The 24,369-nt window shown below is 48.4% G+C and overlaps 1 long non-coding RNA gene across 1 annotated transcript; it reads left to right on the top strand.

Moving 5' to 3' along the window:
• The first annotated feature begins 381 nt into the window (after positions 1 to 381).
• Positions 382 to 5,882, top strand: LOC146404965 (uncharacterized). The gene is made up of 3 exons (XR_014839826.1): positions 382 to 704; positions 2,957 to 4,126; positions 4,547 to 5,882. It is a non-coding gene; the product is annotated as an uncharacterized LOC146404965 (long non-coding RNA).
• Positions 5,883 to 24,369: the final 18,487 nt, after the last annotated feature.

Here is a 24,369-nt window from a genome sequence, read left to right as displayed (position 1 = left end):
TGGTTATGGCAGGATGTGGGAAGGCATGGGGTGGCGGACTTTCCGCCAGACAGAAGCTGGTGAGAACCCGAGGCTTCGGGGTGTGCACTTGAACTGCTGGTCTTGTTGCCTGCTCGCGGACACACAGTGAGCAACACTGACCTTGGCATTAGCTCACATTTGGGTCGCTCACCCATCTCCAAGGCTCATGCCCAGGCATTGCTTCACTGGTTTCGGATCCCCTCTCGGAAACAGGTGCAAATAGCTCCCTTCCAAGGACTCAGGTTGCTCAACAGTCAGAGTCAGGGTGCATCTGTGTCGCACCCAGCTCCCAATCTGTCTAGACTCTAAGTGCCAAGTTTGTCCTATGTATGTATGCGTGTATAAATGAGGAGTCGGGCACAGACCCAGACTCAACTTGGAAGGGTGGCAGGAGCACTGGGTTTGGAGCCAAGCAGAGTTCAAACGTGGCTTGGTCACTCCCGAGGTACTTGACCTTGGACAAGTTAATTAGTCTCTCTGAGCCTTATTTTCCTTTTCTGAAAAATGAATCTCATCACAGTGCTTTCTTAAGGGTATGGTGAGGGATAAATGAGACACGGGATGCAGAAACACGGACAGGTGTGGTTTACCTGGCACACCCAGGAGGGTGTGAGCAGAGCATTGGAAGACCCGGAACTCATGTCACGTGTTCATGGTGACCAACCTGCTGGCTCAGCTCAGAGGTAAGACCCTCCCCCTCTCAGGGGCCGCTTGCTCCGCACAGTTTAGTGGAGATGCAGAGGGTGGTGAGTCTTCAGGGGTCTTTGCCCGAGTCAGTGCCCTGAGGACCGAATTGGAAGGGGGATGGTAGGAGCCTCGCACGAACAGAGAGGGGACAAGGCCCTTCTCCCCCTTTGCCACCTCCTCTTTCTTCCCGCCCCTCCTGCTCCTTCTGGTTTTTGTGTTACTTCTCTCTGGCCGACAGGGTGTTCAAATAGCTCTAATTATTTAGTTGTCATTTTGCATGTAATTGTTTGCCCAGGAATTGATTCACTTACCTAACGCAATTTATGCCGATGTACTTCCTTACACTGAACTGCGGTGGGAGCTGTGGTTTGGGAAGACCAGGGACAGAGTTCAAGCAAGTCAGGGGATCCCCCTGAAGCCCAGTTTTCCAGAAAGGGAAAACTGGGGGAGACAACAATCCCCTTCCTTGGTGTTCTGTTTTAATTTCTCTCTCTTTTTTTTTTATTTTTTATTTTATTTTTTTTACCTTTTTGGCCGCCCCACGGTATATGGACTTCCTGGGCGGGGCATCAGATCTGAGTTGCAGCACCGGATCCTTAACCCACTGTGCCGGGCCGGGGATCGAACATGCGTCCTAGCGCTCCAGAGATACCGCCAATCCTGTTGCACCACAGTGGGAACCTCCCCCTTCCTTGGTGTTCTGAGCACTCTGTGTTAACTGGGAGGATGTGAGGGCCTCTTGGCAGAGCAGACACCTTCCAGAGAGGACAAGCAGTTGCCCCCTAGAGAAAGGGACAGCGAGGGTCAGACATTTATAAGGCAGGGCCCTCTGATGGGGAAGAATTCTTTAAGGGATTCAGAAAGATCCCGGGGAGTACGTCTGCTTCTTCAATTCTTATTCATAAGGAAGATAAACCAGCAGGCCCGGCCTTATGGCAATTCCCAGCTCTGTGATGTCCTGGGGAGCTATTAAAGCTATTTTTTCCCTTAAAATATTGAACAGTGGGGAGAGGAATCCTTACGAGCTTGTTTCATTCAACTCTGAGTTACCTGGTGTTAGAAAAATCAGGTTAGTGTTAGTTAGTCGGCTCGGGCTGCCTTCACCAAAGACCCTAAACTGGGGGGCTTTATGTCTGTGAGAATTAGACTCATCAAGAACAGACTTGTGGTTGCCAAGGAGGAGGTGGGTGGGGACAGGAGGGACTGAGAGGAAATGCAAGCTATTATATACAGGATGGGCCAACAACAAGGTCCTACTGTGTGGCACAGGGAACTCTGCGCAACGTCTCGAGATAAAATCATAATGGAAAAGAATATGAAAAAATGTATAGGGAGTTCCTATCGTGGTGCAGTGGTGAACGAATCCGACTAGGAACCATGAGGTGGCGGGTTTGATCCCTGGCCTTGCTCAGTGGGTTAAGGATCTGGCATTGCTGTGAGCTGTGGTGTAGGTCGCAGACATGGCTTGGATCCTGTGTTGCTGTGACCGTGGTGTAGGCCGGTGGCTACAGCTCTGATTAGACCCCTAGCCTGGGAACCTCCATATGCCACAGGTGCGGCCTTAAAAAAGCAAAAAAACCCACAAAAAAAAACAATATGTATGTACAACTGAATCCCTTTGCTGTACAGAAAAAATTAACCCAACATGACATCAACTATGCTGCAATTAAAAAAAAGAGTGAGCGGGGCAAACAATTTACATGCTTACAAAAAGAAGTGGATCTTCTAGATTATACAAACCATCGGTTTAAAAATAATAATCTGGTTGAAGAAGAATAAGAATGTGAAAATGGCACACCCCTCTTCCTCTCACACCCAGTGGGCCAAGCGTGAATCTTATGGACCAGTGAGTGGCCAGGGAGGCCAGGAAGTCCGGCTGGTGGTGGCCCTCTGTGTGCCTGGCTCAAACTCAGGGGCTCTTAAAGCCAAAAGGAAGACAGCCAGTGAGCGGCCTCTGCCCGGCATGGACATGCAGGTGTTCTGGAGTTCCCAATGTGGCTCAGCAGGTTAAGAAGACGACTAGTATCCATGAGAAGGCGGGTTCGATCCCCGGCCTTGCTCAGTGGGTTAAGGATGTGGCGTGGCTGTGGCGGAGATGTAGGCTGGCCGCTGCAGCTCCAATTTGACACCTAACCTGGGAACTTCCATACGCTGCGGGTGCAGCCCTAAAAAATAAATGAATGAATGAATAATACAGGTGTTCACAGAGGTAAACCAGCTGCACAGCAAGGCTTTCTCTTTCTTTCAGAGAAAAAGATCCACGTGTTGCTGAGCTCAGTTATGAGTAAGGAGAAGAGAGCATGAGGACAACGCAGGAGGCCGTCCGCAAACTCTCCAGCCACAGTTCGAGTTTCTACTCCGTTAAGCCCTCTGTCTAGATGAGCGTCTACTTCTGCATGGGGTCCAGGTGACACGCTTATGTCCCCTCTTCATGCTTCTGCCACCTCTGAGGGATGTTTACACCCCATCGGGCTGCTCACACCACCTTCCCCGTCCCATGCATGGTACAGACTATGAACCCCTCAACACGCTCAAGAGGGCAAAAACTGGTAATCGCTGTGTAGACGGCGCACGCCGAGGCTCTCCCGGGAGCAGGCTGTGGCAGCTGGAAAGCCCTCCCACCGTGAGCAGGACGGGGGTTAAGGCGTGGCCCTGTGACTCACAGAGATGCCGAGTGGCTGCCCAGAGGACACCAAAACAGGAGATGTGGAGAGCCAGTGCAGAGCCGCAAGCTGAGCTGGCCTGTGATGCAGGCGCCAGGGAGCCGGGCCCAAATTCCCGCACGCTCCCACCCGGGGCATCCTTCCCAGAGGGATGAGCCCGAGGATGACCCCACTGGCAGACACAGCAAGGGTGACACAGCAGGTGTGACACAGCAGGGGTGGCAGAGGCCCCAGCCAGGTGGACCTGGACCCAAGACCATAGACACAAGCCTCCATAATCACGCGGTTCACGTCTCCCTTCTCCCCAAAGACCCTAAGTCCTCAAAGAGCAGGGGTGGCGCCTGTCCTTCGCACTGCCACACCCCTCGTGCCTGGCACAGAGTAGGTCCCAATACATTTGCTATCTGATAGCCTCCCAACTCAGGCCTCACCTGGAGCCACAGTGCAGGAACATTTACTGGGTATCAGCCACCTGCTTAGAACCGAATGAGCTATTTCCCCACGTGGTGTCTCAGGTCATCTTAACAAACTCGGCAGTTAGGTATTACTATTTTTCCTTTTTTAGGGCTGCACCTGTGGCTTATGGCAGTTCCCAGGCTAGAAGTCGAATCTGAGCTGCAGCTGAAATTCTACACCACAGCCACAGCAACTCCAGATCCCAGCCACGTCGGCAACTTATGCTACGAGGCCAGATCCTGAACCCACTACTGAGCAAGGCTAGGGATCAAACCCACATCCTCATGGATACTAGTCAGGTTCTTAAGCACTGAGTCACAGCGGGGACTCTGACAGTTAGGTATTATTATCCTCACTGGGACAGAACAGAGCCCAGCGTCCCTCCCAGACACTGTGTTCCAGTCTCCGGAATGCAGGAGCAGAGGCAGACCCTAGAGAGAGCCCCACCTCCTCCGTGTGCAAAGTCAGCCCCTTGCCTGATCCTTACACAAGCCCTGGGAGCTATCATCCCATCAGTCCGCCCATTGTACAGAATAGGAAACAGGGGCTTGGAGGGGTTAACACCTCGCTTCAGCCCCTCAGCTACAGGCAGCGGAGCAGGGCTTGAACCCAGATCATTCGGACTCCTAAGCCCCAGCTCCTTCCACTAACATGGACTCAACACTGGACTTTTGTTGTGGACTAAATTGTATTTCCCAGGAGTTCCCGTCGTGGCTCAGTGGTTAATGAATCCGACTAGGAACCATGAAGTTGCGGGTTCGATCCCTGGTCTCGCTCAGTGGGTTAAGGACCTGGCATTGCCGTGAACTGTGGTGTAGGCTGCAGACACAGCTCAGATCCCATGTTGCTGTGGCTCTGGCTGCAGGCTGGCGTCTACAGCTCCGATTGGACCCCTAGCCTGGGAACCTCCATATGCTACGGGAGTGGCCCAAAAAATGGCAAAAAGATAAAAAAAAAATAAATAAAAAAAGAAAAAGAAGAAAAATAAATTGTATTTCCCACCCTCTCCCCACCCGCACCCAATTCATGTGTTGAAGGCCCCGCAACTGTGCAGGAGATGGGCCTTTAAAGAGATGATTAAGGTTAAATCAGGGTATAAGGGTGGTTGCAGACCCCATAGGTCTAGTGCCCTGATAGGAAGAAAAGATGCCAGCTGCCCTCTCCCCATCACGTGAGGACATAGCAAGAAGGTGGCCATCTGCAAGCCCAGAAAAGAGTCCTTGCCAGAAAGTGACCATGCTGGCACCCTGATCTCAGATTTCCCACCTCCAGTTCTGGCCGTAAATCCTTTTCACTCCCAGATAGGTTCATGTGGGTTGCATTTTAGACCCCGCATGTCGGTGACATCCCGTGGTATTTGCCTTTCTGACTGACTTAGTATGATCATGTCTAGTTCTATCCACGTTGCTGCAAACCTGCCCAGCTCCCTCTTTCCGCCTTTCCCGGGTTGGGATATTGACGTGGTTCTGAGGAGCCAGGGTTCACCCCGTGGACAGGGAGGACAGCCTTGGGGATGGCAAAGCACAAGCTGGAAGAAATGTGGGTCCCTAAATGACCTCATTGCCCGGAGACACCTTCCAGCCTTGGCCCACTGCCCGCATTCAGACTGTTATGTGAAAGAGAAACACATTCCTATTTTAAGTCACTGTATTTGGGGGCCTCGGACACAGCAGTTTAGATTAAACCCTGAGCAATATCTGTGTTAGCAAAGCGAAGGTCTGGTGAGGTATCTAGTTATCTCTATGTCCTATGCTAGATGCTGTTTAGAATTATTTACTGCGACCCCTCATGTTGCATAGATAGCTGAGACTTCCAGATATTAGAGTGGACAAATTCTACCTGTCTTGCTGATAATTTTGAATTCCTTTTAAGTTTAAAACGAAGGATGTGCCAGGTAACACTTTTGGAAGATGTAATTCTTGACATGCTTGTGTACTTACTTACATCAGACAGTGAAAATTATATAATCTGGTGAATTTGCTGTATGCTTTGACTTCCAGGAATGTTAGAGCCGGGTAAATTTAAGACTTACTATAATAAACCTGTATTATCATAGGTTTCTTTTTCTTGTGTTTCTTCCCCTATGTATAGTTAACCTTTGTTTGTTAAGAGACTTATTATACCTGTTGTCACACCTCCTGCTGCCTTGCCTGTGCTCTTCCCCTGCCATCTGTGTCCTCCCCCCTGTGCACTTAAGACCCCCCTCTTTCTTGGGACTCAGGCAACGTGCTTTCTCTCTGCACGATGGCCTTCTGTACAGAGCGCTCCTGGACTTCCAGTAGAGCTTCCATCGCAAGGACTTGGCTTTAGCCGGTTGACCGCACTGCTAGAGTCTGAGCCTGTTGTGACCCTGACTGCTCACTGTCCTCTTCACAGGTAGGGGTAAATTTGCCCTGGATCCATTCTCTATAATTTGGTTTTCTGCAGAACACATGGAGATGAGCTAAAGCCAGGGACTTGAGGCAGTCAGTCCAGTAGCCTCTTGAGGTGGCCCTGATGCAGAAGCTGAGGATGATAAAGACATGGGAGGGGCTGGTGGTCTCCTCACCACGGATGCTGAGATGGCAGGGCTGAGGCCGGAGCCAGAATCCCACTGTGTCCTACGCATGTTGGATCCTAGTCTCTGATCAGGCTAGGGAAGAGCCAGAATCCTCCTATTGTGCAGCTAAATGGCCTATTCCTCTCCCAGATTCTGACGCTCTGTTACTGCTCCATGAGTCCCTTCAATAAACAGGCTCCAGAAGGCCAGGTATGTGTGCTGTCTGGCTATTTAGCTGCATAGTTGGCACCTGAGATTCATTCTCCCTTTCTTCCTCTTAGTAACAAAACCTCATGATATATATGTATATCATGCAGCCTATGTGACTGAGTGACTTAGAGGTACCCAGTGGAGTATGGTCAGAAGTGATGTGGGCAGTTTCCAGATCACATTTTTATTAGGAAATTGTGTGCCCTCCCCTTCCCACTCCTACTTCCCACTCCTACTGTGGCTGGAATGTGCAAGTGATGATACGAGTGAATTCTGACGTGGTATGAAGATAGCACCCTAGTATATGATAAAGCAATAAGACAGGAGGGCTGTGGGTGCTGAAAATGTTCTGTGCCTTGATCTGGGTGATGGTTAAACAGGTGTATACATACATAAAAATTCATTCAGCTGCCCTCCTGAGATTTCTGTACTTCATTCTATGTAAGTTATACCATAATAAGAACAAAGACAGAAGGAACCTGATTCCCCGAGTGACCTTGTGGAGCAGAGTTCACTTCTGAAGTTTTGCAAAAGAGAGAAACAAACTTCTTTATGGTTTGGGCCAGTGTATTGGGGGAGTTTTGTTCTGGCCATCTGGCTTTTCCCTGTCTCATATATTTCTTACGTGTAGGACTTTTGAATTCTTGTCCCCATGATTTCTGTAGAGCTTGGCAACTAGAAGATGCTCGATATCTGTGTAATGATCGCGTGTTTTTGTACTTTTCAAAAATCAGTATATTATATAAATTTGGAAAATGGAAAGAGTTACAGGATGTGACAGGAGGGAGGCTCTTCCCCCACAGCGTGGAGCCCTGAAGCAGTTGGTGCAGCTTCTCAACCCACCTCTTTCTCAGGCACTTCCTTTCCGTGGGATCTGCTGCAGCACCTTTCAACTCGCTTTGGGAAATGACAAGGACTTTCTGAGACAGGAAATGCTGCCTCTCTGCTCTGCTGATGGGTGAGAGGTGGGTGTGGATGTCACGTGGAGTGCTGGGGTGCTGATGCATGGCACGGGACTCACAGTCACCCTCAGCTGCTGATGCATGGCCTGGGACTCACAGTCACCCTCAGCTGCTGATGCATGGCCCTGGACTCACAGTCACCCTCAGCTGCTGGGCTCAAGGCCTCAAGGAAAGGTGCAAACGATGGTTCAGGACTGGCTGAGTGGGTGATGCTGCTGGTGCTCCTGCATCACGGGGCCAGTGGTGAAACAGAAGGAGGAAGGGCTGACAATACTCCTGGCAGCCCGATGTACCCAGGATTGTCTCTGATTCGACTGGAAGCATTGGCTTCTGTGTTGGGGGGTGCTGGAGCTGGGACTTGAAGAGGAAGGACACATACCATCCTGGCCTCAAGGGGCTCACAGTCCAGCTGGCAAGACAGGCCCCTAAACAAACATCATGACAAAAATAGTACTATTGTATTGATTTGATTAGATGTCTGGCACCTTTAACATATATAAATTTATTTTATTGTATAACATATATTTTATTTTCACAACAGTCTGATGAATAGGTTTCGTTTATACATGAGAAGACAAAAACTTGGAGCGATCAAGTAAGGGCCAAGGTCAGAGCCAGGAGGCCACACTGAATTGGACCTGAGGACACTGAGGGCCGTCTCTCTCACTGGGTCCCACTGCAGCCAGGGCCACCCAGGCTGGAGATCCGGTGTAAGGCCTGCAGCCGGGCCCTCTGTAAGGTGCTGGGATAGGCCTTCCATAGGCTCTGAACTTGGCCTTAAAGAATGAGTGGTAGAGTTCCCATTGTGGCTCAGGGGGTTAAGAACCCGATGCAGTCTCTGCGAGGATGTGGGTTCCATTCCTGGCCTCGCTCAGTGGGTTAAGGATCCAACGTTGCCACAAGTTGTGGTGCAAGTCACAGTTGTGGTTCATATCTGATGTGGCTGTGACTGTGGTGTAGGCTGGCAGCTGCAGCTCCGGTTCTGACCCCCAGCCTGGGAACCTCCACATGCCGCATGGGGGTGGAAGGAGGGGTTATTTTGACACCAAGGGCAGCATATGCAAAGACCCAGAGGAGAGAAAGCAGAGTTTAGTCTGGTGTGCAAGAGGAAAGGGGGTGGGGAGAGGAGGCCAGAGAGGTGAGCAAGTGTCCTGTGGTTCCTCCCTCTGGGGGGAGCCCCTGGAGGTGGGGGTCTGTCACCTGCCGGGAGGATGATGTCACTACCAGTCAGCAAGGCTCATTCATTCATTGTTCTTTCACTGAACAGGAGCGGGGCTCTTTGTGGGGCTTGTGGGAGGGAGCACTGCCTGGTCCCTCATTCTGTGTCATCTCCCTGAGGTCCCACGAATGAGTCCTGAAAATCCCCATTTCCCAAAGATCCTTTCATGAGACATTGATTTTTTTTTTTTCTTGCGGGAAAGTGTTCCATGGTAAAAATACATTGAGAAAATGAGGCTTATTTCCTCCCCCTTGGAAATTCTTGTAGGTTAACTTCATAACATTTCTGAGAAGTGAAGAATTGTTTTTAACTTTGTGTATTAGTTTCTCCAGGCTGCTGTAACAAGTACCGCCAACTGGGTGGTTAAAAACAACAGAAATGAGTTCTCTCACAGCACTGGAGGCCTGATGTCCAAGATCAAGGTCAGCAGGGCCAGGTTCCCTGTGAAACCAACAGGGGAGGATTCCCCACCCCCACCCCGCCTCGCCCAGCTCCTGGTGTTGCTGGCCATCCTTGGTGGGCTTTGGCAGGTGCAGCTTTTTAGTCCCTGTCATGTGGCTGTGGTCACACAGCCATCTTTGCCCCGCGTGTGTGCCTCTCTCCAAGGACACCAGTCAGATGGGATTAAGGACCCATCCTTCTCCATCCAGTGTGACTGGCCTCATCTTAAAAAATTACAGCAGAGACAAGCCCATTTCTAAACAAGGCCACGTTCTGGGGCACTGGGGGTTGGGACTTCAACATATCTCTTGGGGTGGGGTGGGGCGTAACAGTTCAGCCCATGACCCTTTGTTTAGCCCAGAATTCCCAACAGAATTGATTATTTTTCTTCAGATCTCACTTGAAAGTGCCCCTTCCTGATGCCTCAGAGCTGATGGAGAGAGGAACTCAGGAGATGCTTCCTGGGCTGAGCAGGATGGAGCCAACCAGGGAGTGCGGTAGCAGGGCAGCTTTGAGCTGGGAGCTCTGGTACACCCCCCCGCCACCTCCCCACCATGGGGACAGGGAGCCTCACAGGACGGGGCCACGGGAGTCAGCCTCTCCATAAGAGAAGGTTCTCCAGGCCCACCCTGCTGTCCTGGGCCCCCAGCATCCCACAGCGAATGTGGGCTGGAGCAGGGTTTGGGTCCAGGAGAGGCTTTCTCTGCTTCACGGCCTGTCAGAGCAAAGAAGCTGCAGAAGCGCAACATCTGGCGTGTCCCAGCTCCTGCCACACCTGGGCCCGCGTCACTGCAGGCTCCAGGCGGAGATGTGGGCGGTGTTGTCACATCAACTGAGCTGGTCTGCAGAAGGCACCCAAAATAGCCGCAGGTCTGTAAACATATTTTCTTCCTGCTCACGATTGTCCCCTCAACTGGGCTCACCCATCTGTCCCTCCTGCCCCTGCTCTTCGCTTTGTTCTTTCTGGGAAGAAGAAGAAGGAACATTTACAGTTTTCTCAGTGGTAAAAGGATGTGGGTTCAAGTTCAGGGTTTGCCACCAACCCGCCATGTGACCTTTAGCAAACGCTAACTTTGTCCTTGCACTTATGAGACAGAAACAGTCATATCATTGCCGTGCCTGCCTCCCCCGGCTGCAATGAGGGGCGCCAGCGTAAGAAGCAGAGAATTAATGCTCACAACCACTTTCTTCACCCTGAATCTGTGCAGTTGTCTATTCTAGCAGCAGGGACTCTGAAACTTCCCAAGGTACTCAATGTACCGTGTGAGTGAGATCTCTCTCTTTATTTATAGCTCTCTCTATACGAAAATATGGTATTTAGTCATGTATTAATCAGAAGAAATTAGCATAACTAATGCCTCCTTTCTCTCTTTTAATAATAAACTTTTGCTTAAAAAAGAAACATTCCCTGCGTGTGGTAACAATGATGCCAAGTTTTAAGTCTGGTTTATGAGGATGTAATTGACATGTCATAGAATTTGTTGACAGTTTTGTGAGGTTTGCCAAATGTATGTAGTTGTGGAAACGTCATCACGATCCAGACCAAGTATTTGCTTCACCCCCAAAAGTTTCCTCTCTTCCCTTTCTTTTTGGTTTGGGATTTTTTTAAAAATTGAAGTATAGTTGATTTACAATGTTCTGTCAATTTCTGCTGTACAGTAAAGTGACCCGGTCATACAAATATATACACATCCTTTTTCTCATATTATCACCATGGTTTATCCCAAGTGATTGGATCTAGTTCCCTGTGCTGTACAGTAGGACCTCATTGTGTATCCATATTCTAAATATAATTGTTTGCATCTACTAACCCCAAACTCTCTGTCCACCCCACTCCCTCACCTCTCACCCCTTCCTCTCTCATCCTTTTTGAAGTTGGTCACTCCTCCCTCCTTCAGCCCCCAGACACCTCTGAAATTCTGTCCTTAGAGTTGTGCCTTTTTCTGAAGGTGCAGGGAGCCGAGGAGATGCAGGGACTCGAGAAAGGGACCTTGCCTGACGGCAGAAAAACCCGAAGGCAGGTTCCTAACCAAGGAAGGGAGCTCACCTGAATGGTACAGCCGAAGGTGGGCTTCTGGTCAGGATAAAAGCCTGCCTGTATGGTACAAAACCGAGGGCAGGCTGAGGCCTGCCTGTGTGGTACAATCTGACAGATTACACGGCTCTCTTGTTGATGTTGATGGGGAAGAATTGGGGTTTTCCCAGGAAAACAATTTCCATGTTTGTGTAGGAGAACATGGATTGTTTCCCGGATGACCTAGTCTTTCCTGTTGTTTTACTTGTTATTCAGTTTTTCCTCAGTCTTTCCTGTTATTTGCTTATTAGTCTTATGCCATTCTTATTTTCCTGTGGTGATTTTTGATTTAACAAAATTACAACAATAGTATAAAAATTTCATCCTGATGGACCTTCTCCTATTCAAATCCAATTTAATTAAAAACATAGTGTTTATCTACTAACTGGTTATACTGTAAGCTTTAGAAGTTGGAATGTACTACAGACTTAGATAAAGTTAGACATATATTATTCGTGGTCAAAGAAACCTAGCTATGAGAGTTGTCCTTGATTTTAGAAACTTTTAAGTGATAGTTAACTGAAGTTGGTTTTCTCATACTGTCCCCCTGCCATGACTCTTTGGAGATAAGCACTGATCTAAAAGCAAGGCTTGTGAATGCCACATTCTTATGTCTGTAGCCTTTTAGGAAACATGACCTGGGAGTTCACCTTTAGAACTTGACCTTCGGGTGCAGTTTTCACATTGTGGTGTAATTGAAAACTGTCTATATAAACAATCATCTATGCCGATAAAATTTGAGCAGTCCAGCGCTCTGAAAAGAGACAAAGAGGCTGTCTCTGTGTACATTCGCCGACACCGTCCATCTCCGACAGGGCGTGCACCCCTGGCTGCTGGAGCTGGACTCTGGCATGAAGGCTTATAAATGAAGTTATCCAGTAGCTTTTGTGTTTGACTTCTTTCTCTTAGCATAACATTTTTGAGATTCAGCCATGTGGTTGAAAGTGTCAGGTTTTATAGCTGAGTCCAGGATAGGAACCTGATATGATTTGTTCATCCCTTCATGCATTAAACATTTGGGTTGTTTCCAGTTTGGGGTTCTTATGTGTACAACTTCTAGGAACATTCAGGTACAACTCTACAGTCGTATGCTTCCATTTCTCTTAGGTGAACCCCTAGGTGTGGACTGACTAGATCATATGAGCTTTTTGGGGAACTATCAAACTATTTTCCAAAGTGACCCCCCCATCATAGGTGAGTCCCAACTGCTCTGTATCTTTCGAATAGTTAATATTAATTATATATAAAATACGTATGTGTTTTTATGTCTATGAAGCCAGACACATTTGACTACATGGATGATATATATACTGAGCCGTTGCACTGATTGATGCCAGATTCCTAGCCTGCTGCGCCACAAGAAAACTCTGTCAATACAGATTTAAAAAAAATTGTCATCCTTATAGGAGTGTGGTGTGTCTAGTAGTTTTAATTTGTATTTCCATAATGACTAATGATGTTGGACATCTTTTCATGTGCTATTTACCATTTATATTTCTTCTTCACTTAAGTGTCTGTTAAATATTTTGCCTGATTTAAAAAAATGTCTTGTTTTGGTGAATTTTGAGATTTCAGAAATATTTTGGATATTTTTCATCATATAGGTGTTTTGCAAATATTTTTCCCAGTTTATGGTTTGTTTCTTCATTTTCTTCAATGTCTTTCAAAGAGCAGTTCAATTTTTCCCCCCCATTTTGGTCACTACTGCTTACCTGGAAAAAAAAAAAAAAAACCTTGTCTAATTCCCAAGTCAGAAAGATTTTCTTTTATCTTTTCTTTTCTTTCTTTCTTTCTTTTTTTTTTTTTTTTTCTTCTTTGGCTGCTCCCGTGGCATACAGAAGGAAATTCCTGGGCCAGGGGTCAAACTCATGCCACAGCAATGACTTGAGCCACAGCAGTGACAAAACCAGATCCTTAACCACTAGGCCACCACAGAATTCCTTCAATCTTTTCTTCTTAGAGTTTTGTAGTTTGGCGGTTTGCATTTTGATCTGTGATATATTTTGAGTAAAGTTTTGTACATGGTGTGAGGTGTGGGTTGAGGTTCTTTATTTTGAGGAGTATGGATATCAAATCGTTTTTCCACCATTTTTCGAAAAAATTAATGTTGCTCCACAAATGAGCTTTTCACCTCAGTAAAACATCAGTGGATCATATGTGTATGGTTCTCTTTCTGGATTCTTTATTTTGTTCTGTTGACCTGTTTATCTTTTCTTTCACTAATACCACACTGTCTTGATTACTGTGGCTTTATATTGTCTGAAAATCAAATAGTGTGGGTCCTCCTAATTTGTTCTTCTTTTTCAGTATTGTTAGACTGTTTAAAATTTTTTTTGCACTTCCATACAAATTTTCGGTTGATTTCTGCAAAAAAAGGCCTTGCTGGGATTTGGATTAGTATCACTCAGTATCTATAGATAGATCAATTTTTTGAGAACTGACTTATTAACAATATTTAAGCTTCTGATCCATGAAAATGGTATATCTCCCCACTTATTTAGGTCTTTCTTGGTTTCACTTGTCAATGTTTTGTAGTTTTCAGCATACCAAAAAACTACATCTAAGAGCTTGCTCACTAAGTATTTCATGCTTTTGATAATATTCTAAATACATACATTTATTACTATTATATATGCACACATATATATTCCTATTTCCAATTGTATATAGAAATACAGTTGACTTTTTTTATATTGATATTGTTTCCCGCAGTCTTGCTAAGCTAGTAGCTTTTGCTGTTGATTATTTAGTTTTCTACATAGACAATCCTGACATCTGTAAATAAAGGCAGTTTACTTTCTTCCAGTTTCTATGACTTTCTCCTCCCTAGCCCTAATCCTCCTTCTGCTTCGCCTTCCTCCTCATTGCATTGGCTTGGATCTCACTGTACATGAGTAGTGGCAGTGGATATCTTTACCTTGTCTTCAGCCCTTGGGAGAAACCAGTCCATATTTTACCTGATATTAATATAGCCTTTTCATGGATGCCCTTTTATCAGGTTTAACACATTGATTCTGAGTCTGATGATTTATTTACTTTTTTTAATAGAACTTTTTTTTTTTCTTTTTACAACTGCATCCACAGCATATGTAAGTTCCCAGGCTAGGGGTCAAATCAGAGCTGCAGCTGCCTACCTACACCACAGTCACAGCAATGCCAGATCCAAGGCACAGCTGCAACCTACACCACAGCTTGTGGCAACACCAGATCCTTAACCCACTGAACAAGGCCAGGAATTGAAACCTGCATTGTCATGGGACCTATGTGAGGTTTGTAACCCACTGAGCCACAACAGGAACTCCTAGACCTTATTTTTATGAAAGACTCTTTTTTAAAGAGTAGTTTTAGTTTTACAACTAAATTCAGAGGAAGGTTCAGAGATTTCCTACATACTCCCCTCCTCCAGACATGGATGGCCTTACCCATTGTCATCACTCACCAGAAGCGTACTTTTTTTTTTTTTTTTTTCAACCAGGGAAGATCCTACATCAACACACCATGATCACCCAAAGGCCATAGCTGACCTTAGGATTCATCTTGGTGTTTATATTCTATGAGTCTGGGTAAATGTATAATGATACATTTCTGTCATTATAACATCATGCAGAGTATTTTCAATGCCCTGAAAATCCTCCAGGCTCTGCGTGTTCATCTCTCCTGCTTCCCCACTGGCAACCCCTGATTTTTTTTTTTTTTTACCTATCTCCATTATTTTTCCAGAATGTCATATAGTTGGAATCACACAATAGGTCACGTTTTCAAATCAGCTCATTTTGCTAGTATGCATTTAAGTACATTCATGTCTTTTCATGGCTTAATAGCTCCTTTCTTTTTAGTTCTGAATCATATTCCATCGTCTGATGCACCCTGGTTAATTTATCTGCTTACTTACTGAAGGACATCTGGGTTGCTCCCAAGTTTGGGCAATTATGAATAAAGCTGCTATAAACATCCATGTGCATATTTTTATGTTTTCAGCTCCTTTGAGTAAGGACCAAGGAGCACAACTGCTGGATCATGGGGTAGGGGTATGTTTAGTTTGTAAGAAACTACCAACTGTCTTCCAAAGTGTCTGTGCCATTTTGCATTCCCAGCAACAATGAGGAAGAATTCTTGTTCTACTACATCGTTGCCACCATTTGGTGCTGCTGGTGCTTTGGATTTGGGCCATTCTAATAGGTATGAAGTGGTATCTCCTTGTGGTTTCAACGTGCACTTCCCTAATGACATAGGATGTTGAGAATCTTTTTGCGTGCTTTGCCACCTGTATATTTTCTTTGGCGGAGTATCTGTCCAGTTCTTCTGCTCACAAGATGACACAGATGCTAGCACTGCCTGGGGGGCACTCTTGAGAGGCCCTTGGTGTCCAGCAGACTTGATGTGAGGTTCATAGGCCAGAAGAGGCCTGGGAGGGGAGCAGCGATGAGGAGGCTCTGGGGTATGTGTCCTGCCTGCAGGAGGAGCCCCTGGATGCCACATGATGCTCGAGGACCAGGCAACACAACCGGGGAATGGGGAGGACAGGTGTCCACCTGCTCCCTGGGGACTTGAACTGCCCTCGCACATAGATACCTTACCAGGAAGGATAAGGGGAAAGAGAAGAATCCAAGCTGGACTGGATATGCAGAAGAATCAAGGTTTTACATTGGAAGTGACTGGGTGAAGTTAAAGTTGAAAGCCTGCTGCCAACCTGTCATTAGCTGAAAGGACTGGAGAGCAGACGACGGTGTTGGCAGGGCCAGGCTCTCTCTGAAGGTGCTGCGGGTGGATGGTGCAAGCCTTTCTCCCACCTTCTGGAGCCTCGGGTGTTCTTGACTTGCAGCTGCATCGCCCCAGTCCTTCATCCTCATACGGTTTCTCCCCGCAACTCCTCACACTGTCTTCGCGCTCTCTGTGTCTGTCACTGTCCAAATTTCCCCGTCTTAATAGGATACTAGTCTTGTTGGATTGGGGCCCACTCTGATAACCTCATTTTACCTTGGTTAACTCTGCAAAGATCTGATAACCAGGACACGGCTGGTGGATCTTGCTGAGATTAAGAAATAGATTTGCGGAGTTCCCGCCATAGCACAGTGGTTAACGAATCCGACTAGGAACCATGAGGTTGCGGGTTCCGTCCCTGCCCTTGCTCAGTGGGTTGACGATCCGGCGTTGCCCTGAGCTGTGGTGTAGGTTGCAGACGCGGCTCGGATCCCGCGTTGCTGTGGCTCTGGCGTCGGCCGGTGGCTACAGCTCCGATTCGACCCCTAGCCTGGGAACCTCCATATGCCGCGGGAGCGGCCTAAGAAATAGCAAAAAGACAAAAAAAAAGAAAGAAAGAAAGAAAGAAAGAAAGAAATAGATTTGCATTTAACATGGAGAACAGCGGTGAGGAAGAGGAACAGGATGCGGCATCTCCCCATCACCACGGAGGAGAGATTAACTGTGAACAGCGAGAGCCAGTTTTCCCCGCTGCACTGATGGCTTCAGAAGCTCTATTCACCCTCCCACGTGGCTGGGCGTTTGTCACCGACCCCTTTGGTTGTGTTCGTAACACAGGTTCTTCCTGATGCCTGTTCGGGTGACAAGAACCTCAGGGGTGACTCACGAGGTGGAACCCACTGGCGTTCTCAGGGTCGAGGTCTGTTGAGGTCATGCCGCCCCCTCCTGGCATGCAGGCTCACCCTCAAAAACTTGGATTGCCCAGAATTAGGCTCCTTTACATATTCATGCCAAACCGGTATGCCCCAGTTTTTTATTCAAAACACGTGGTTGCCTTAGGCTGGCACCTGAGGCTTCACCCCCAGGCACCGCTCTGGTCTCTGAAAGTTCCAGCCTCTCTACCTCCGAGCCCTTCAGTTCTGGAGGAAAGCTGGTCCTTCCCCAGCTGCTAGCTGGTGTCTCAGCCTTTCAGACTCCATGTCTCTGAGCTTGTTCCTTTTCTTTTTTCTTTCTTTCTTTTTCTTTTTTGGCTGCACTAGCGGCACGTGGAAGTTCCTGGGCCAGGAATCAACCCCAGATTGCTGCGGTGACAATGCCAGGTCCCTGACTCCCTGCACCACAAGGCAACTCTCGAGCTTGTTTCTTATCTGTAAAACTGTAGTAAGTGTCTGTGCTACTCTGGGCTGCGGTAACAACATCCCGGGGGCTTAAACAATAGAATGTGTATTCTCCCAGCTCTCAGGCTAGAGAGTCCAAGGTCCAGGTTCTGGCCAGTCTGGCTCCTGGAGAGGACAGGCTCCTTGGTTTGCAGACGGCCACTTCTTGCTGGGTCCGGCCTGGCTTTTCCTCTGCGCCTTCACAAAGGAAGAGGCGCAGGAAGAGAGAGGCAGAGACAGAGAAAGACAGAAAGAGACAGAGAAAATGAACAGTGCTTCTCTTGGTTGTCTCTTCTTTTAAGAACCTCATCCCATTGGATCAAAGACCCAATCTTTTTTTTTTTTGGTCTTTTTAGGACCACAGCCACAGCAACGCAGGATCCGAGCAACATCTGCGACCTACACCACAGCTCACAGCAACGCTGGATCCCTGACCCACTGAGCGAGGCCAGGGATCGAACCTGCATCCTCATTGATGGTAGTTGGATTCGTTTCCCCTCTGCCACAACGGGAACTCCCCAGATGTATTTTGGAATCAGATTTTCTTTTTTTTTTTTTTCTTTTTGTCTGTGGAAGTTCCTAGGCCAGGGATTGAACCTGTACCACAGAGGCAACTCAGCTGAGCCACGGCAGTGATAACTACGGATCCTTAACCGGTTGTGCCACCAGGAAACCCCCAGGGTTTTTTTCAAAATTAAAGAACAAAGTCGTACAGCCTATATTCTGTACCTTGAACAGTCCTGCCAGGAGGCCTGAAGGGGTGGGGCGGCACCCTGTAGTCAAACACAGAAATGTTTCTGGGGGGGAAATCTAAGTGAGATAATTAAAGACAGCAAGTGAATTCAGGGCTGGCATTGCCACAAGCCTATGAAAAGATGTTCAGAATGGCCGGTCAAGGATTATGCAGTGAAACAATCCAGCAGACCTGACTGTGGAAAGACAGAGAACACGAGCCAATGAGGAGGAGGAGAGCTTGCAAGTCTGGGTCCCCCCCCCCCCGCTCCCCCGCCCCAAACTGCCCCTCCAGAGACACAAGGGAGGGAGCTACGGTAATGGGGAGCCCCAGCGACGGCTCCCATGTCTCCCACGGGACCAGCAAGCCGGCGCTCCAGCAGTTTCCATCCACTGCCTGCTGAGCTGCAAATTGCCACCCCCTCCCCCCAGGCTGAAGGGTGCAGATGTTTCTCTCCGAGGAAGAGTGTAATTAACACCTGTCAAAGCAATGGGCTGGGATGGGAGGGGGGTTCCGCTCACATCACAAAAACTCTTCCTCCAGGAGTGCGCGGTATCGAGGAAGAACTTTTCCAACGTGGAGGGATTAAAAAGCCGTCTATGACGTGAGAGGCAGGTGGTGCTGATCTGGGCTAAGGCCTGTGAGTTTACATGTTTGCTTTGGGCGCGCGCGCTGACGGATGCCTGGCTACGGAAACTTGTTCCCTAAGGGAGCCGTGGCCGCACGTGTTAATGCCAAATCTGGGAACAACATGTGACGTTGCCCCTCCTGAGTCAAGATAATCTTCTGGGGGACGAAGGGGTCGTTACTTTCCTCTCCAAAGTTATTTCATATAAAGCAAAACAAAGGAAAGATTTCCTTAGGGGCGCTGTTTATGATAAATTACTATTATTTTGTCTTTTTTAGGACTGCTCCCAAGGCATATGGAGGTTCCCAGGCTAGGGATCCAATAGGAGCTGCAGCTGCCGGCCTACACCACAGCCACAGCAATGCTGGATCGGAGCCACATCTGCAACCTACACCACAGCTCACGGCAACGCCAGATCCTTAACCCACTGAGCGAGGCCGGGGATCAAACCCGCATCCCCATGGATGCTAGTTGGGTTCGTTAACTACTGAACCACGATGGGAACTACTCTATGATAAATTATTTTTAGGGAGCTCTGCAATCAGTTAAATATTGGATGGCAAGTGGATTGCTGAGAAGGTTGTGGTCTTTCGGGATGTAGTTGTACGTGTCGCCAGGGTTTTCGTGGCAATTTGGGTAGATGCCAAAGTTGGTCATACACAGATACGTTGACATGGGCATGAGGGTCGCAGTATGAGGAAAGCTGTGCAGTACTTTTGGGATCTTGAGAATTTTCACTTCTGATCTCCTGAGCATCTGACAACGTCCTTATGGTACAGTTTCTATTCTGGTATGTCCAGTTTATAGACTTACATACCAGCTCAGTGGCTCCGCTGTCGCTGAGGTAGGCGACAAGCCTGGATCGTGTGGTCCAGGGCCAGCTGCAGCCCACACTGCTGCAGGCTGGGCAGCTGAGCCTCCGCAGCACAGACCAGGTCACCTCCTGAGGGCAGTGGCTGAGCCTGAGGCCAGTGGGTGCCCTGGCTACTGGCCTGCAAATGGCCCAGAGCTAGAGGCCGGGCCACATGGAGGGGCAGATCTGGGCCGATTCAGCCTCCAAATGTCCTGACTCTATTTTGGAAACCCATCTGTGGGCTGTTAACACCTCCCTGCCATCAGTCTGTGGCTATTCCGAAAGTGCGAAGTTGATCTCAGGGGCCGATCTGAAACAGGAGCCGCCAGGTGTGGGCTCAGACCTGCCGCGCCCCCTCCCCACCCCCGAGCTTGGCTGGAAACCCCCCTCGTTGAGTCCCTCTTGAGGCCAGCACCCAGTTTCATGCAGGAGAGTCTCTGCCGAATAGGTGCTCGCCCTTCTGATGCTGAAGCTCAGACCTGCGATTTCAGAGCCCTAAGAGGAACAGCCACAGTGCAGCTGCCCTTACTTGGCTCAGAAGCTTGGGGAGGAGGGATCTGCCTTGGAAAGAGCAGGAACCTGGGCAGTTCCTCGCCCTGGTCCCCCACCAGCGACCAGTGGCTCAGGGTCACAGCTGTTTGCTACTTCCTCCCACCCGCCAGGGCCTGCTGCCGCAGCGACAGAGAGCTTCCGCTGAGGGCACGCCCTTCCCAGGATCCTCCACCTGCCGTGACTGATCAAGAAGTGAGACACAATACTAACTAACTCGGGCAGTTAGTGGAGGAGCAGGGGCTCTGATATAATCCTTTGATATGGATATTGATTAACATTTGTGGCTTAAGGGCTCCAGGGAGGAACACCTCCCCAGGCCTTGTTTTATTAGAGGAAATGCACCTTCCCCACAGGCTTTGTTTACTGCAGGAAATGCGAATGTCTAGCCCAGATAGATAGAAAAGGAATGAGAGGAATGGTGATTTAATCTAAGGGAAGAAAAGGACAAAGAAACCATAAAATTTAGGGGACATTTCCACCCCTAAAAGCCCTATTGGACAAGGACCGATACAGGTAATTGAGCAAGGCCAATGGGAGAAAACCCCATCTTTCTGGACCCCACAGTGGTACCCTCCCCACGTTTAAGGACTAAAAACCCCTAAAGGACAACAGAGAAAGGGGGCTTTTCTCCCCTCTCCCAGCCTGTCCTGGGAGCTGTTTGCTTTTCTTTAATAAAGACTTGGCTTGTTTGCTGCCTGTGTGTTCATGGAATTCATTCTTCGACTGCCGTGAACAAGAACCCGGATTCTGGTATCATCCTTCTGGTATCAGAAGGGGTGCCAGAGGAGTTCCTGTCGTGGCGCAGTGGTTAAACGAATCCGACTAGGAACCATGAGGTTGCGGGTTCGATCCCTGCCCTTGCTCAGTGGGTTAAAGATCCGGCGTTGCCGTGAGCTGTGGTGTAGGTTGCAGATGCGGCTCGGATCCCGCGTTGTTGTGGCTCTGGTGTAGGCCAGTGGCTACAGCTCCGATTGGACCCCTAGCCTGGGAACATCCATATGCCGCGGGAGCGGCCCAGGAAATGGCAAAAAGACAAAAAAAAAAAAAAAAAGAAGAAGAAGAAGGGGTGCCAGAGTCTGGCTCTCCTGCCCAGTTCTGCTGGGTGAATTCACCCTAGGGCTGCCCTCAGGGCTGGCCGGGCTCTGCTGGGCTGCACAGCAGCTGGCCTTGCCTTTTGCCCTTTTATGGGTCACAAGCATCTATATCCAGTTGACGCTCAGCAGAGCCCCCCAGGCACCGTGGCCATCACAGGTCCTCTTCCCCTCCTGCCAATGCCAGGTGCAGAGCGGGCGATGACCTAGACCAGCCCTGTTGATAGAGTGTGTCAGAGACAAGAGCAGGGCAGCCAGCTCAGGAACTCTGGGCAGGGACGGAGTGCTGTCAGCCACAGGGAGGTCAGCAGAGATGACAGGCTCTCAGCTGCCACTAAGCCATAGAGAACCTTTATGCAAATTAGGAGAAGGCACCACCGTTCCCCCACCCTACCTGGATGGACCTACCCCTGTGGACACGAGGCTTGGCATACAGTGGGACCTTCCATGTAAAGAAATGTGCCCCCTCCCCAGGCAGAGACAGCCCTGCCCAGGGAGCCAGGCATGCCAAGGGGAGAATGGGCTGGCTTCCAGCTCTTCTGCCAGGAGCCTTGGTTCTGAACACAGAATGCAAGTTTATCCCCAACAGCCCTGCTCCCAGACTTTACTTGGAATCCTGGAGCAAAGCTCCGCCTTGGAGGGAGTCGGGGTGCCAGGGTCCCGCCCCAGCAGTCAGAATGGAGATGCAGACTCTCTCGAGTAGCGCTCAAGCAGTCTCAAATTTATTGGTGGACGACAGCGAATTCTATAGGGGAAAAGGCTAAAACTGACATAAACAACAGAAGATCAATACCTCAAAAATTTCCAAAAAACATAGATAAACTTTTAAGATTAAAAAGCACATGATTTGGGTAAAGCACAGTCTAAAAGCATCAGATAGAATTGAACACCATAAAAGAGCAATCAAGCAGGAACTAGGAATCACGTAAGCCACACATGACCTTTCTAAAAGTTACAAATAATATTGTTTTCTTAGAACAATCATCTGATCATAAACCTAACAACTATTTTACTTTTAACTTTATTATTAATAGATCTCTATACTTAAAATACTTAATTCAATAAATCAATAATTATCAATACCTACCTATAACTCCTAAAACTTACTTATTTACTTACGAAAAACTTAAAACAATTTTAGCTAAATAATGCATACCAATATTATCTAAGATCTTGTGAAAAACAGAGGCCAAATTAGAGACCCATTTGAATGTAGACAGTGGGGAGCTATTCCCCGGAGGTAAGTTGGAAGTTTAGCAGGCAAAGATAATAAAAGTTAATAAATTCCTTTTTTGAGATAAGGGACAGGAAGTTAGGTCCAGTAAAGAAAGCACAGATTGTTTACAAAAGAGCAGAAACTTAAAGGTATGTTTCCTCAGGCATAACGTCCTCTAGTTTCGGGGGTCTGGCAAGCCTGTTGTTTTGCAGCCCTTTCTTCAGAATCTCTTGGACTTTGTCATCAGGCAGATTCCCTTCTTCAGAGTCCCCTGGGCTTTGTCATCAGGTGGATTCCATTCTTGAAACTCAGCTCCCAGCATCAGAGCAAATAGATATGAGGTATCTCAAGCGGTCCCACCTGTGGGCCACATGGCACTTGTGGGCACTTCTTCTGTCACCTGCAAACCCCAGAGTGGTTTAAGAAATAAGTGGATTGGCTCACTTGATTACTTGACTAGAAAATTTGGACATTCAGAAGGTTCAGGCTTCAGGACCAGTTCGATCTAGTATTTCAGTGGCCCAAGGACATGGTGTCTGTCTCCATTCTGTCATTGACCATGTCTGTTTCATGTGAAGGCTGGTTGCAAGGTGAATGCCACCAGCTTCCAGAGAAACATGCTTCCATGTCCTCGTCCAGCAGGAGAGGAGCTTCTCTTGACTCATCAATGACACAAAAATCTTTTGCTGCCCTTTGACTGGAGCAGCTTAGGTCTTGTCCGCTCCTCATGGCCATGGCCAGGGGAACACTGAGTGGCGTGGGGCTGGGCCACTCTGTTTTTCCTAAAATGATAATGGGGACGAGGGAGATGTATGTGTCAGAGAAGAGGTGTTAGTGGCTCAGAATGATCGGGACCCCGCTCTGAGGCTGTGGGTGGGGTCTTCCCATGGCTCCCAGCCCCAGGGCAGGTGGAATGAAAGCTGGAGGGGTGAAGGCGGTGAGCGATGCCATGTTGGTGCCTTTACAAAGACACGGGAACAAAAGCTGCACGAGAGCATCTCCGCAAAGCCTAACCCTCCCTGCTGCTCTTTCTGTCTGATGTTTAGCACGTCTTTATAGACAAGGACATGAGGACTCACGTACGCATTGGCATTGGGAAGGAAACCAACTCGATTCTGATTGCTTAGGTCCCACTTCAATCCCAATGGTACGAAAAATAGGTGCAATGGTAGCAACTCCTTTTTTTTTTTTTTTTTTAGGGCTGCACCAAGTTCCCAGGCTAGGGGTTGAATCAGAGCTGCAGCTGCCGGTCTACGCCACAGCCATGGCAACACCGGATCCTTAACCCACTGAGCGAGGCCAGGGATTGAACCCGTATCCTCATGGATTCTAGTCAAGTTCATTAAATGCTGAGCCACAAAGGGAGATCCGGTAGCAACTCGTTCCATTCTGGTTCACCATGTGCTTTCTTTATCATCCAGCATGACCTCCTGCTGAAAGTCTAGTGGGCATTGTCTCCATTCTGTAGAAGAGGCAGCTGAAACTCAAGGAGGCAAAGTGACAGGTCCAAGGTCACACAGCTAGAAGATGGCAGAGGTGGGGCTCAAAGCTCAGTTTTCGGATGAGAGGTAAGACCTCTTGCCTAGATAAATATTGCCTTCACGGTCTCGGGGTGTGGGATGACCTCATCATCAGGAAGTAGGAAAGGCCTCCTTTCTTCCCGAGGGTTCTCCCTGTTCCCTGCATGTCACAAGCTCCCCATCACTAGAGGCATCCAAGTCGAGACTGAGTGCCTGCTTGGAAGGATACAGTGGCTGGAAGGCTGACCTAAACAATTTGAGTTTCCTTCCAGTTCTGACGTTCTGGGGCTCCAAGCTCTCGGGGAAGCTGGACCCAACCAGGTCCATCTCTACATATGAGAAGTCCTATTTGATTGACATAACCACACGAGGAAGAAATTTCTATTCTCCAAAGGGCTCTGGTGTGCAGCCCATGATGTGGTTAAAA

The sequence above is a fragment of the Sus scrofa genome, chromosome 3 (assembly GCF_054392235.1).
Source record: "Sus scrofa isolate SSC_HxYL_T2T_F1_AM1 chromosome 3, Sscrofa_HxYL_maternal_Yorkshire_Landrace_v2.0, whole genome shotgun sequence".
Classification (NCBI taxonomy): Eukaryota; Metazoa; Chordata; class Mammalia; order Artiodactyla; family Suidae; genus Sus; species Sus scrofa.
This window is presented reverse-complemented; position numbering and strand designations above follow the sequence as displayed.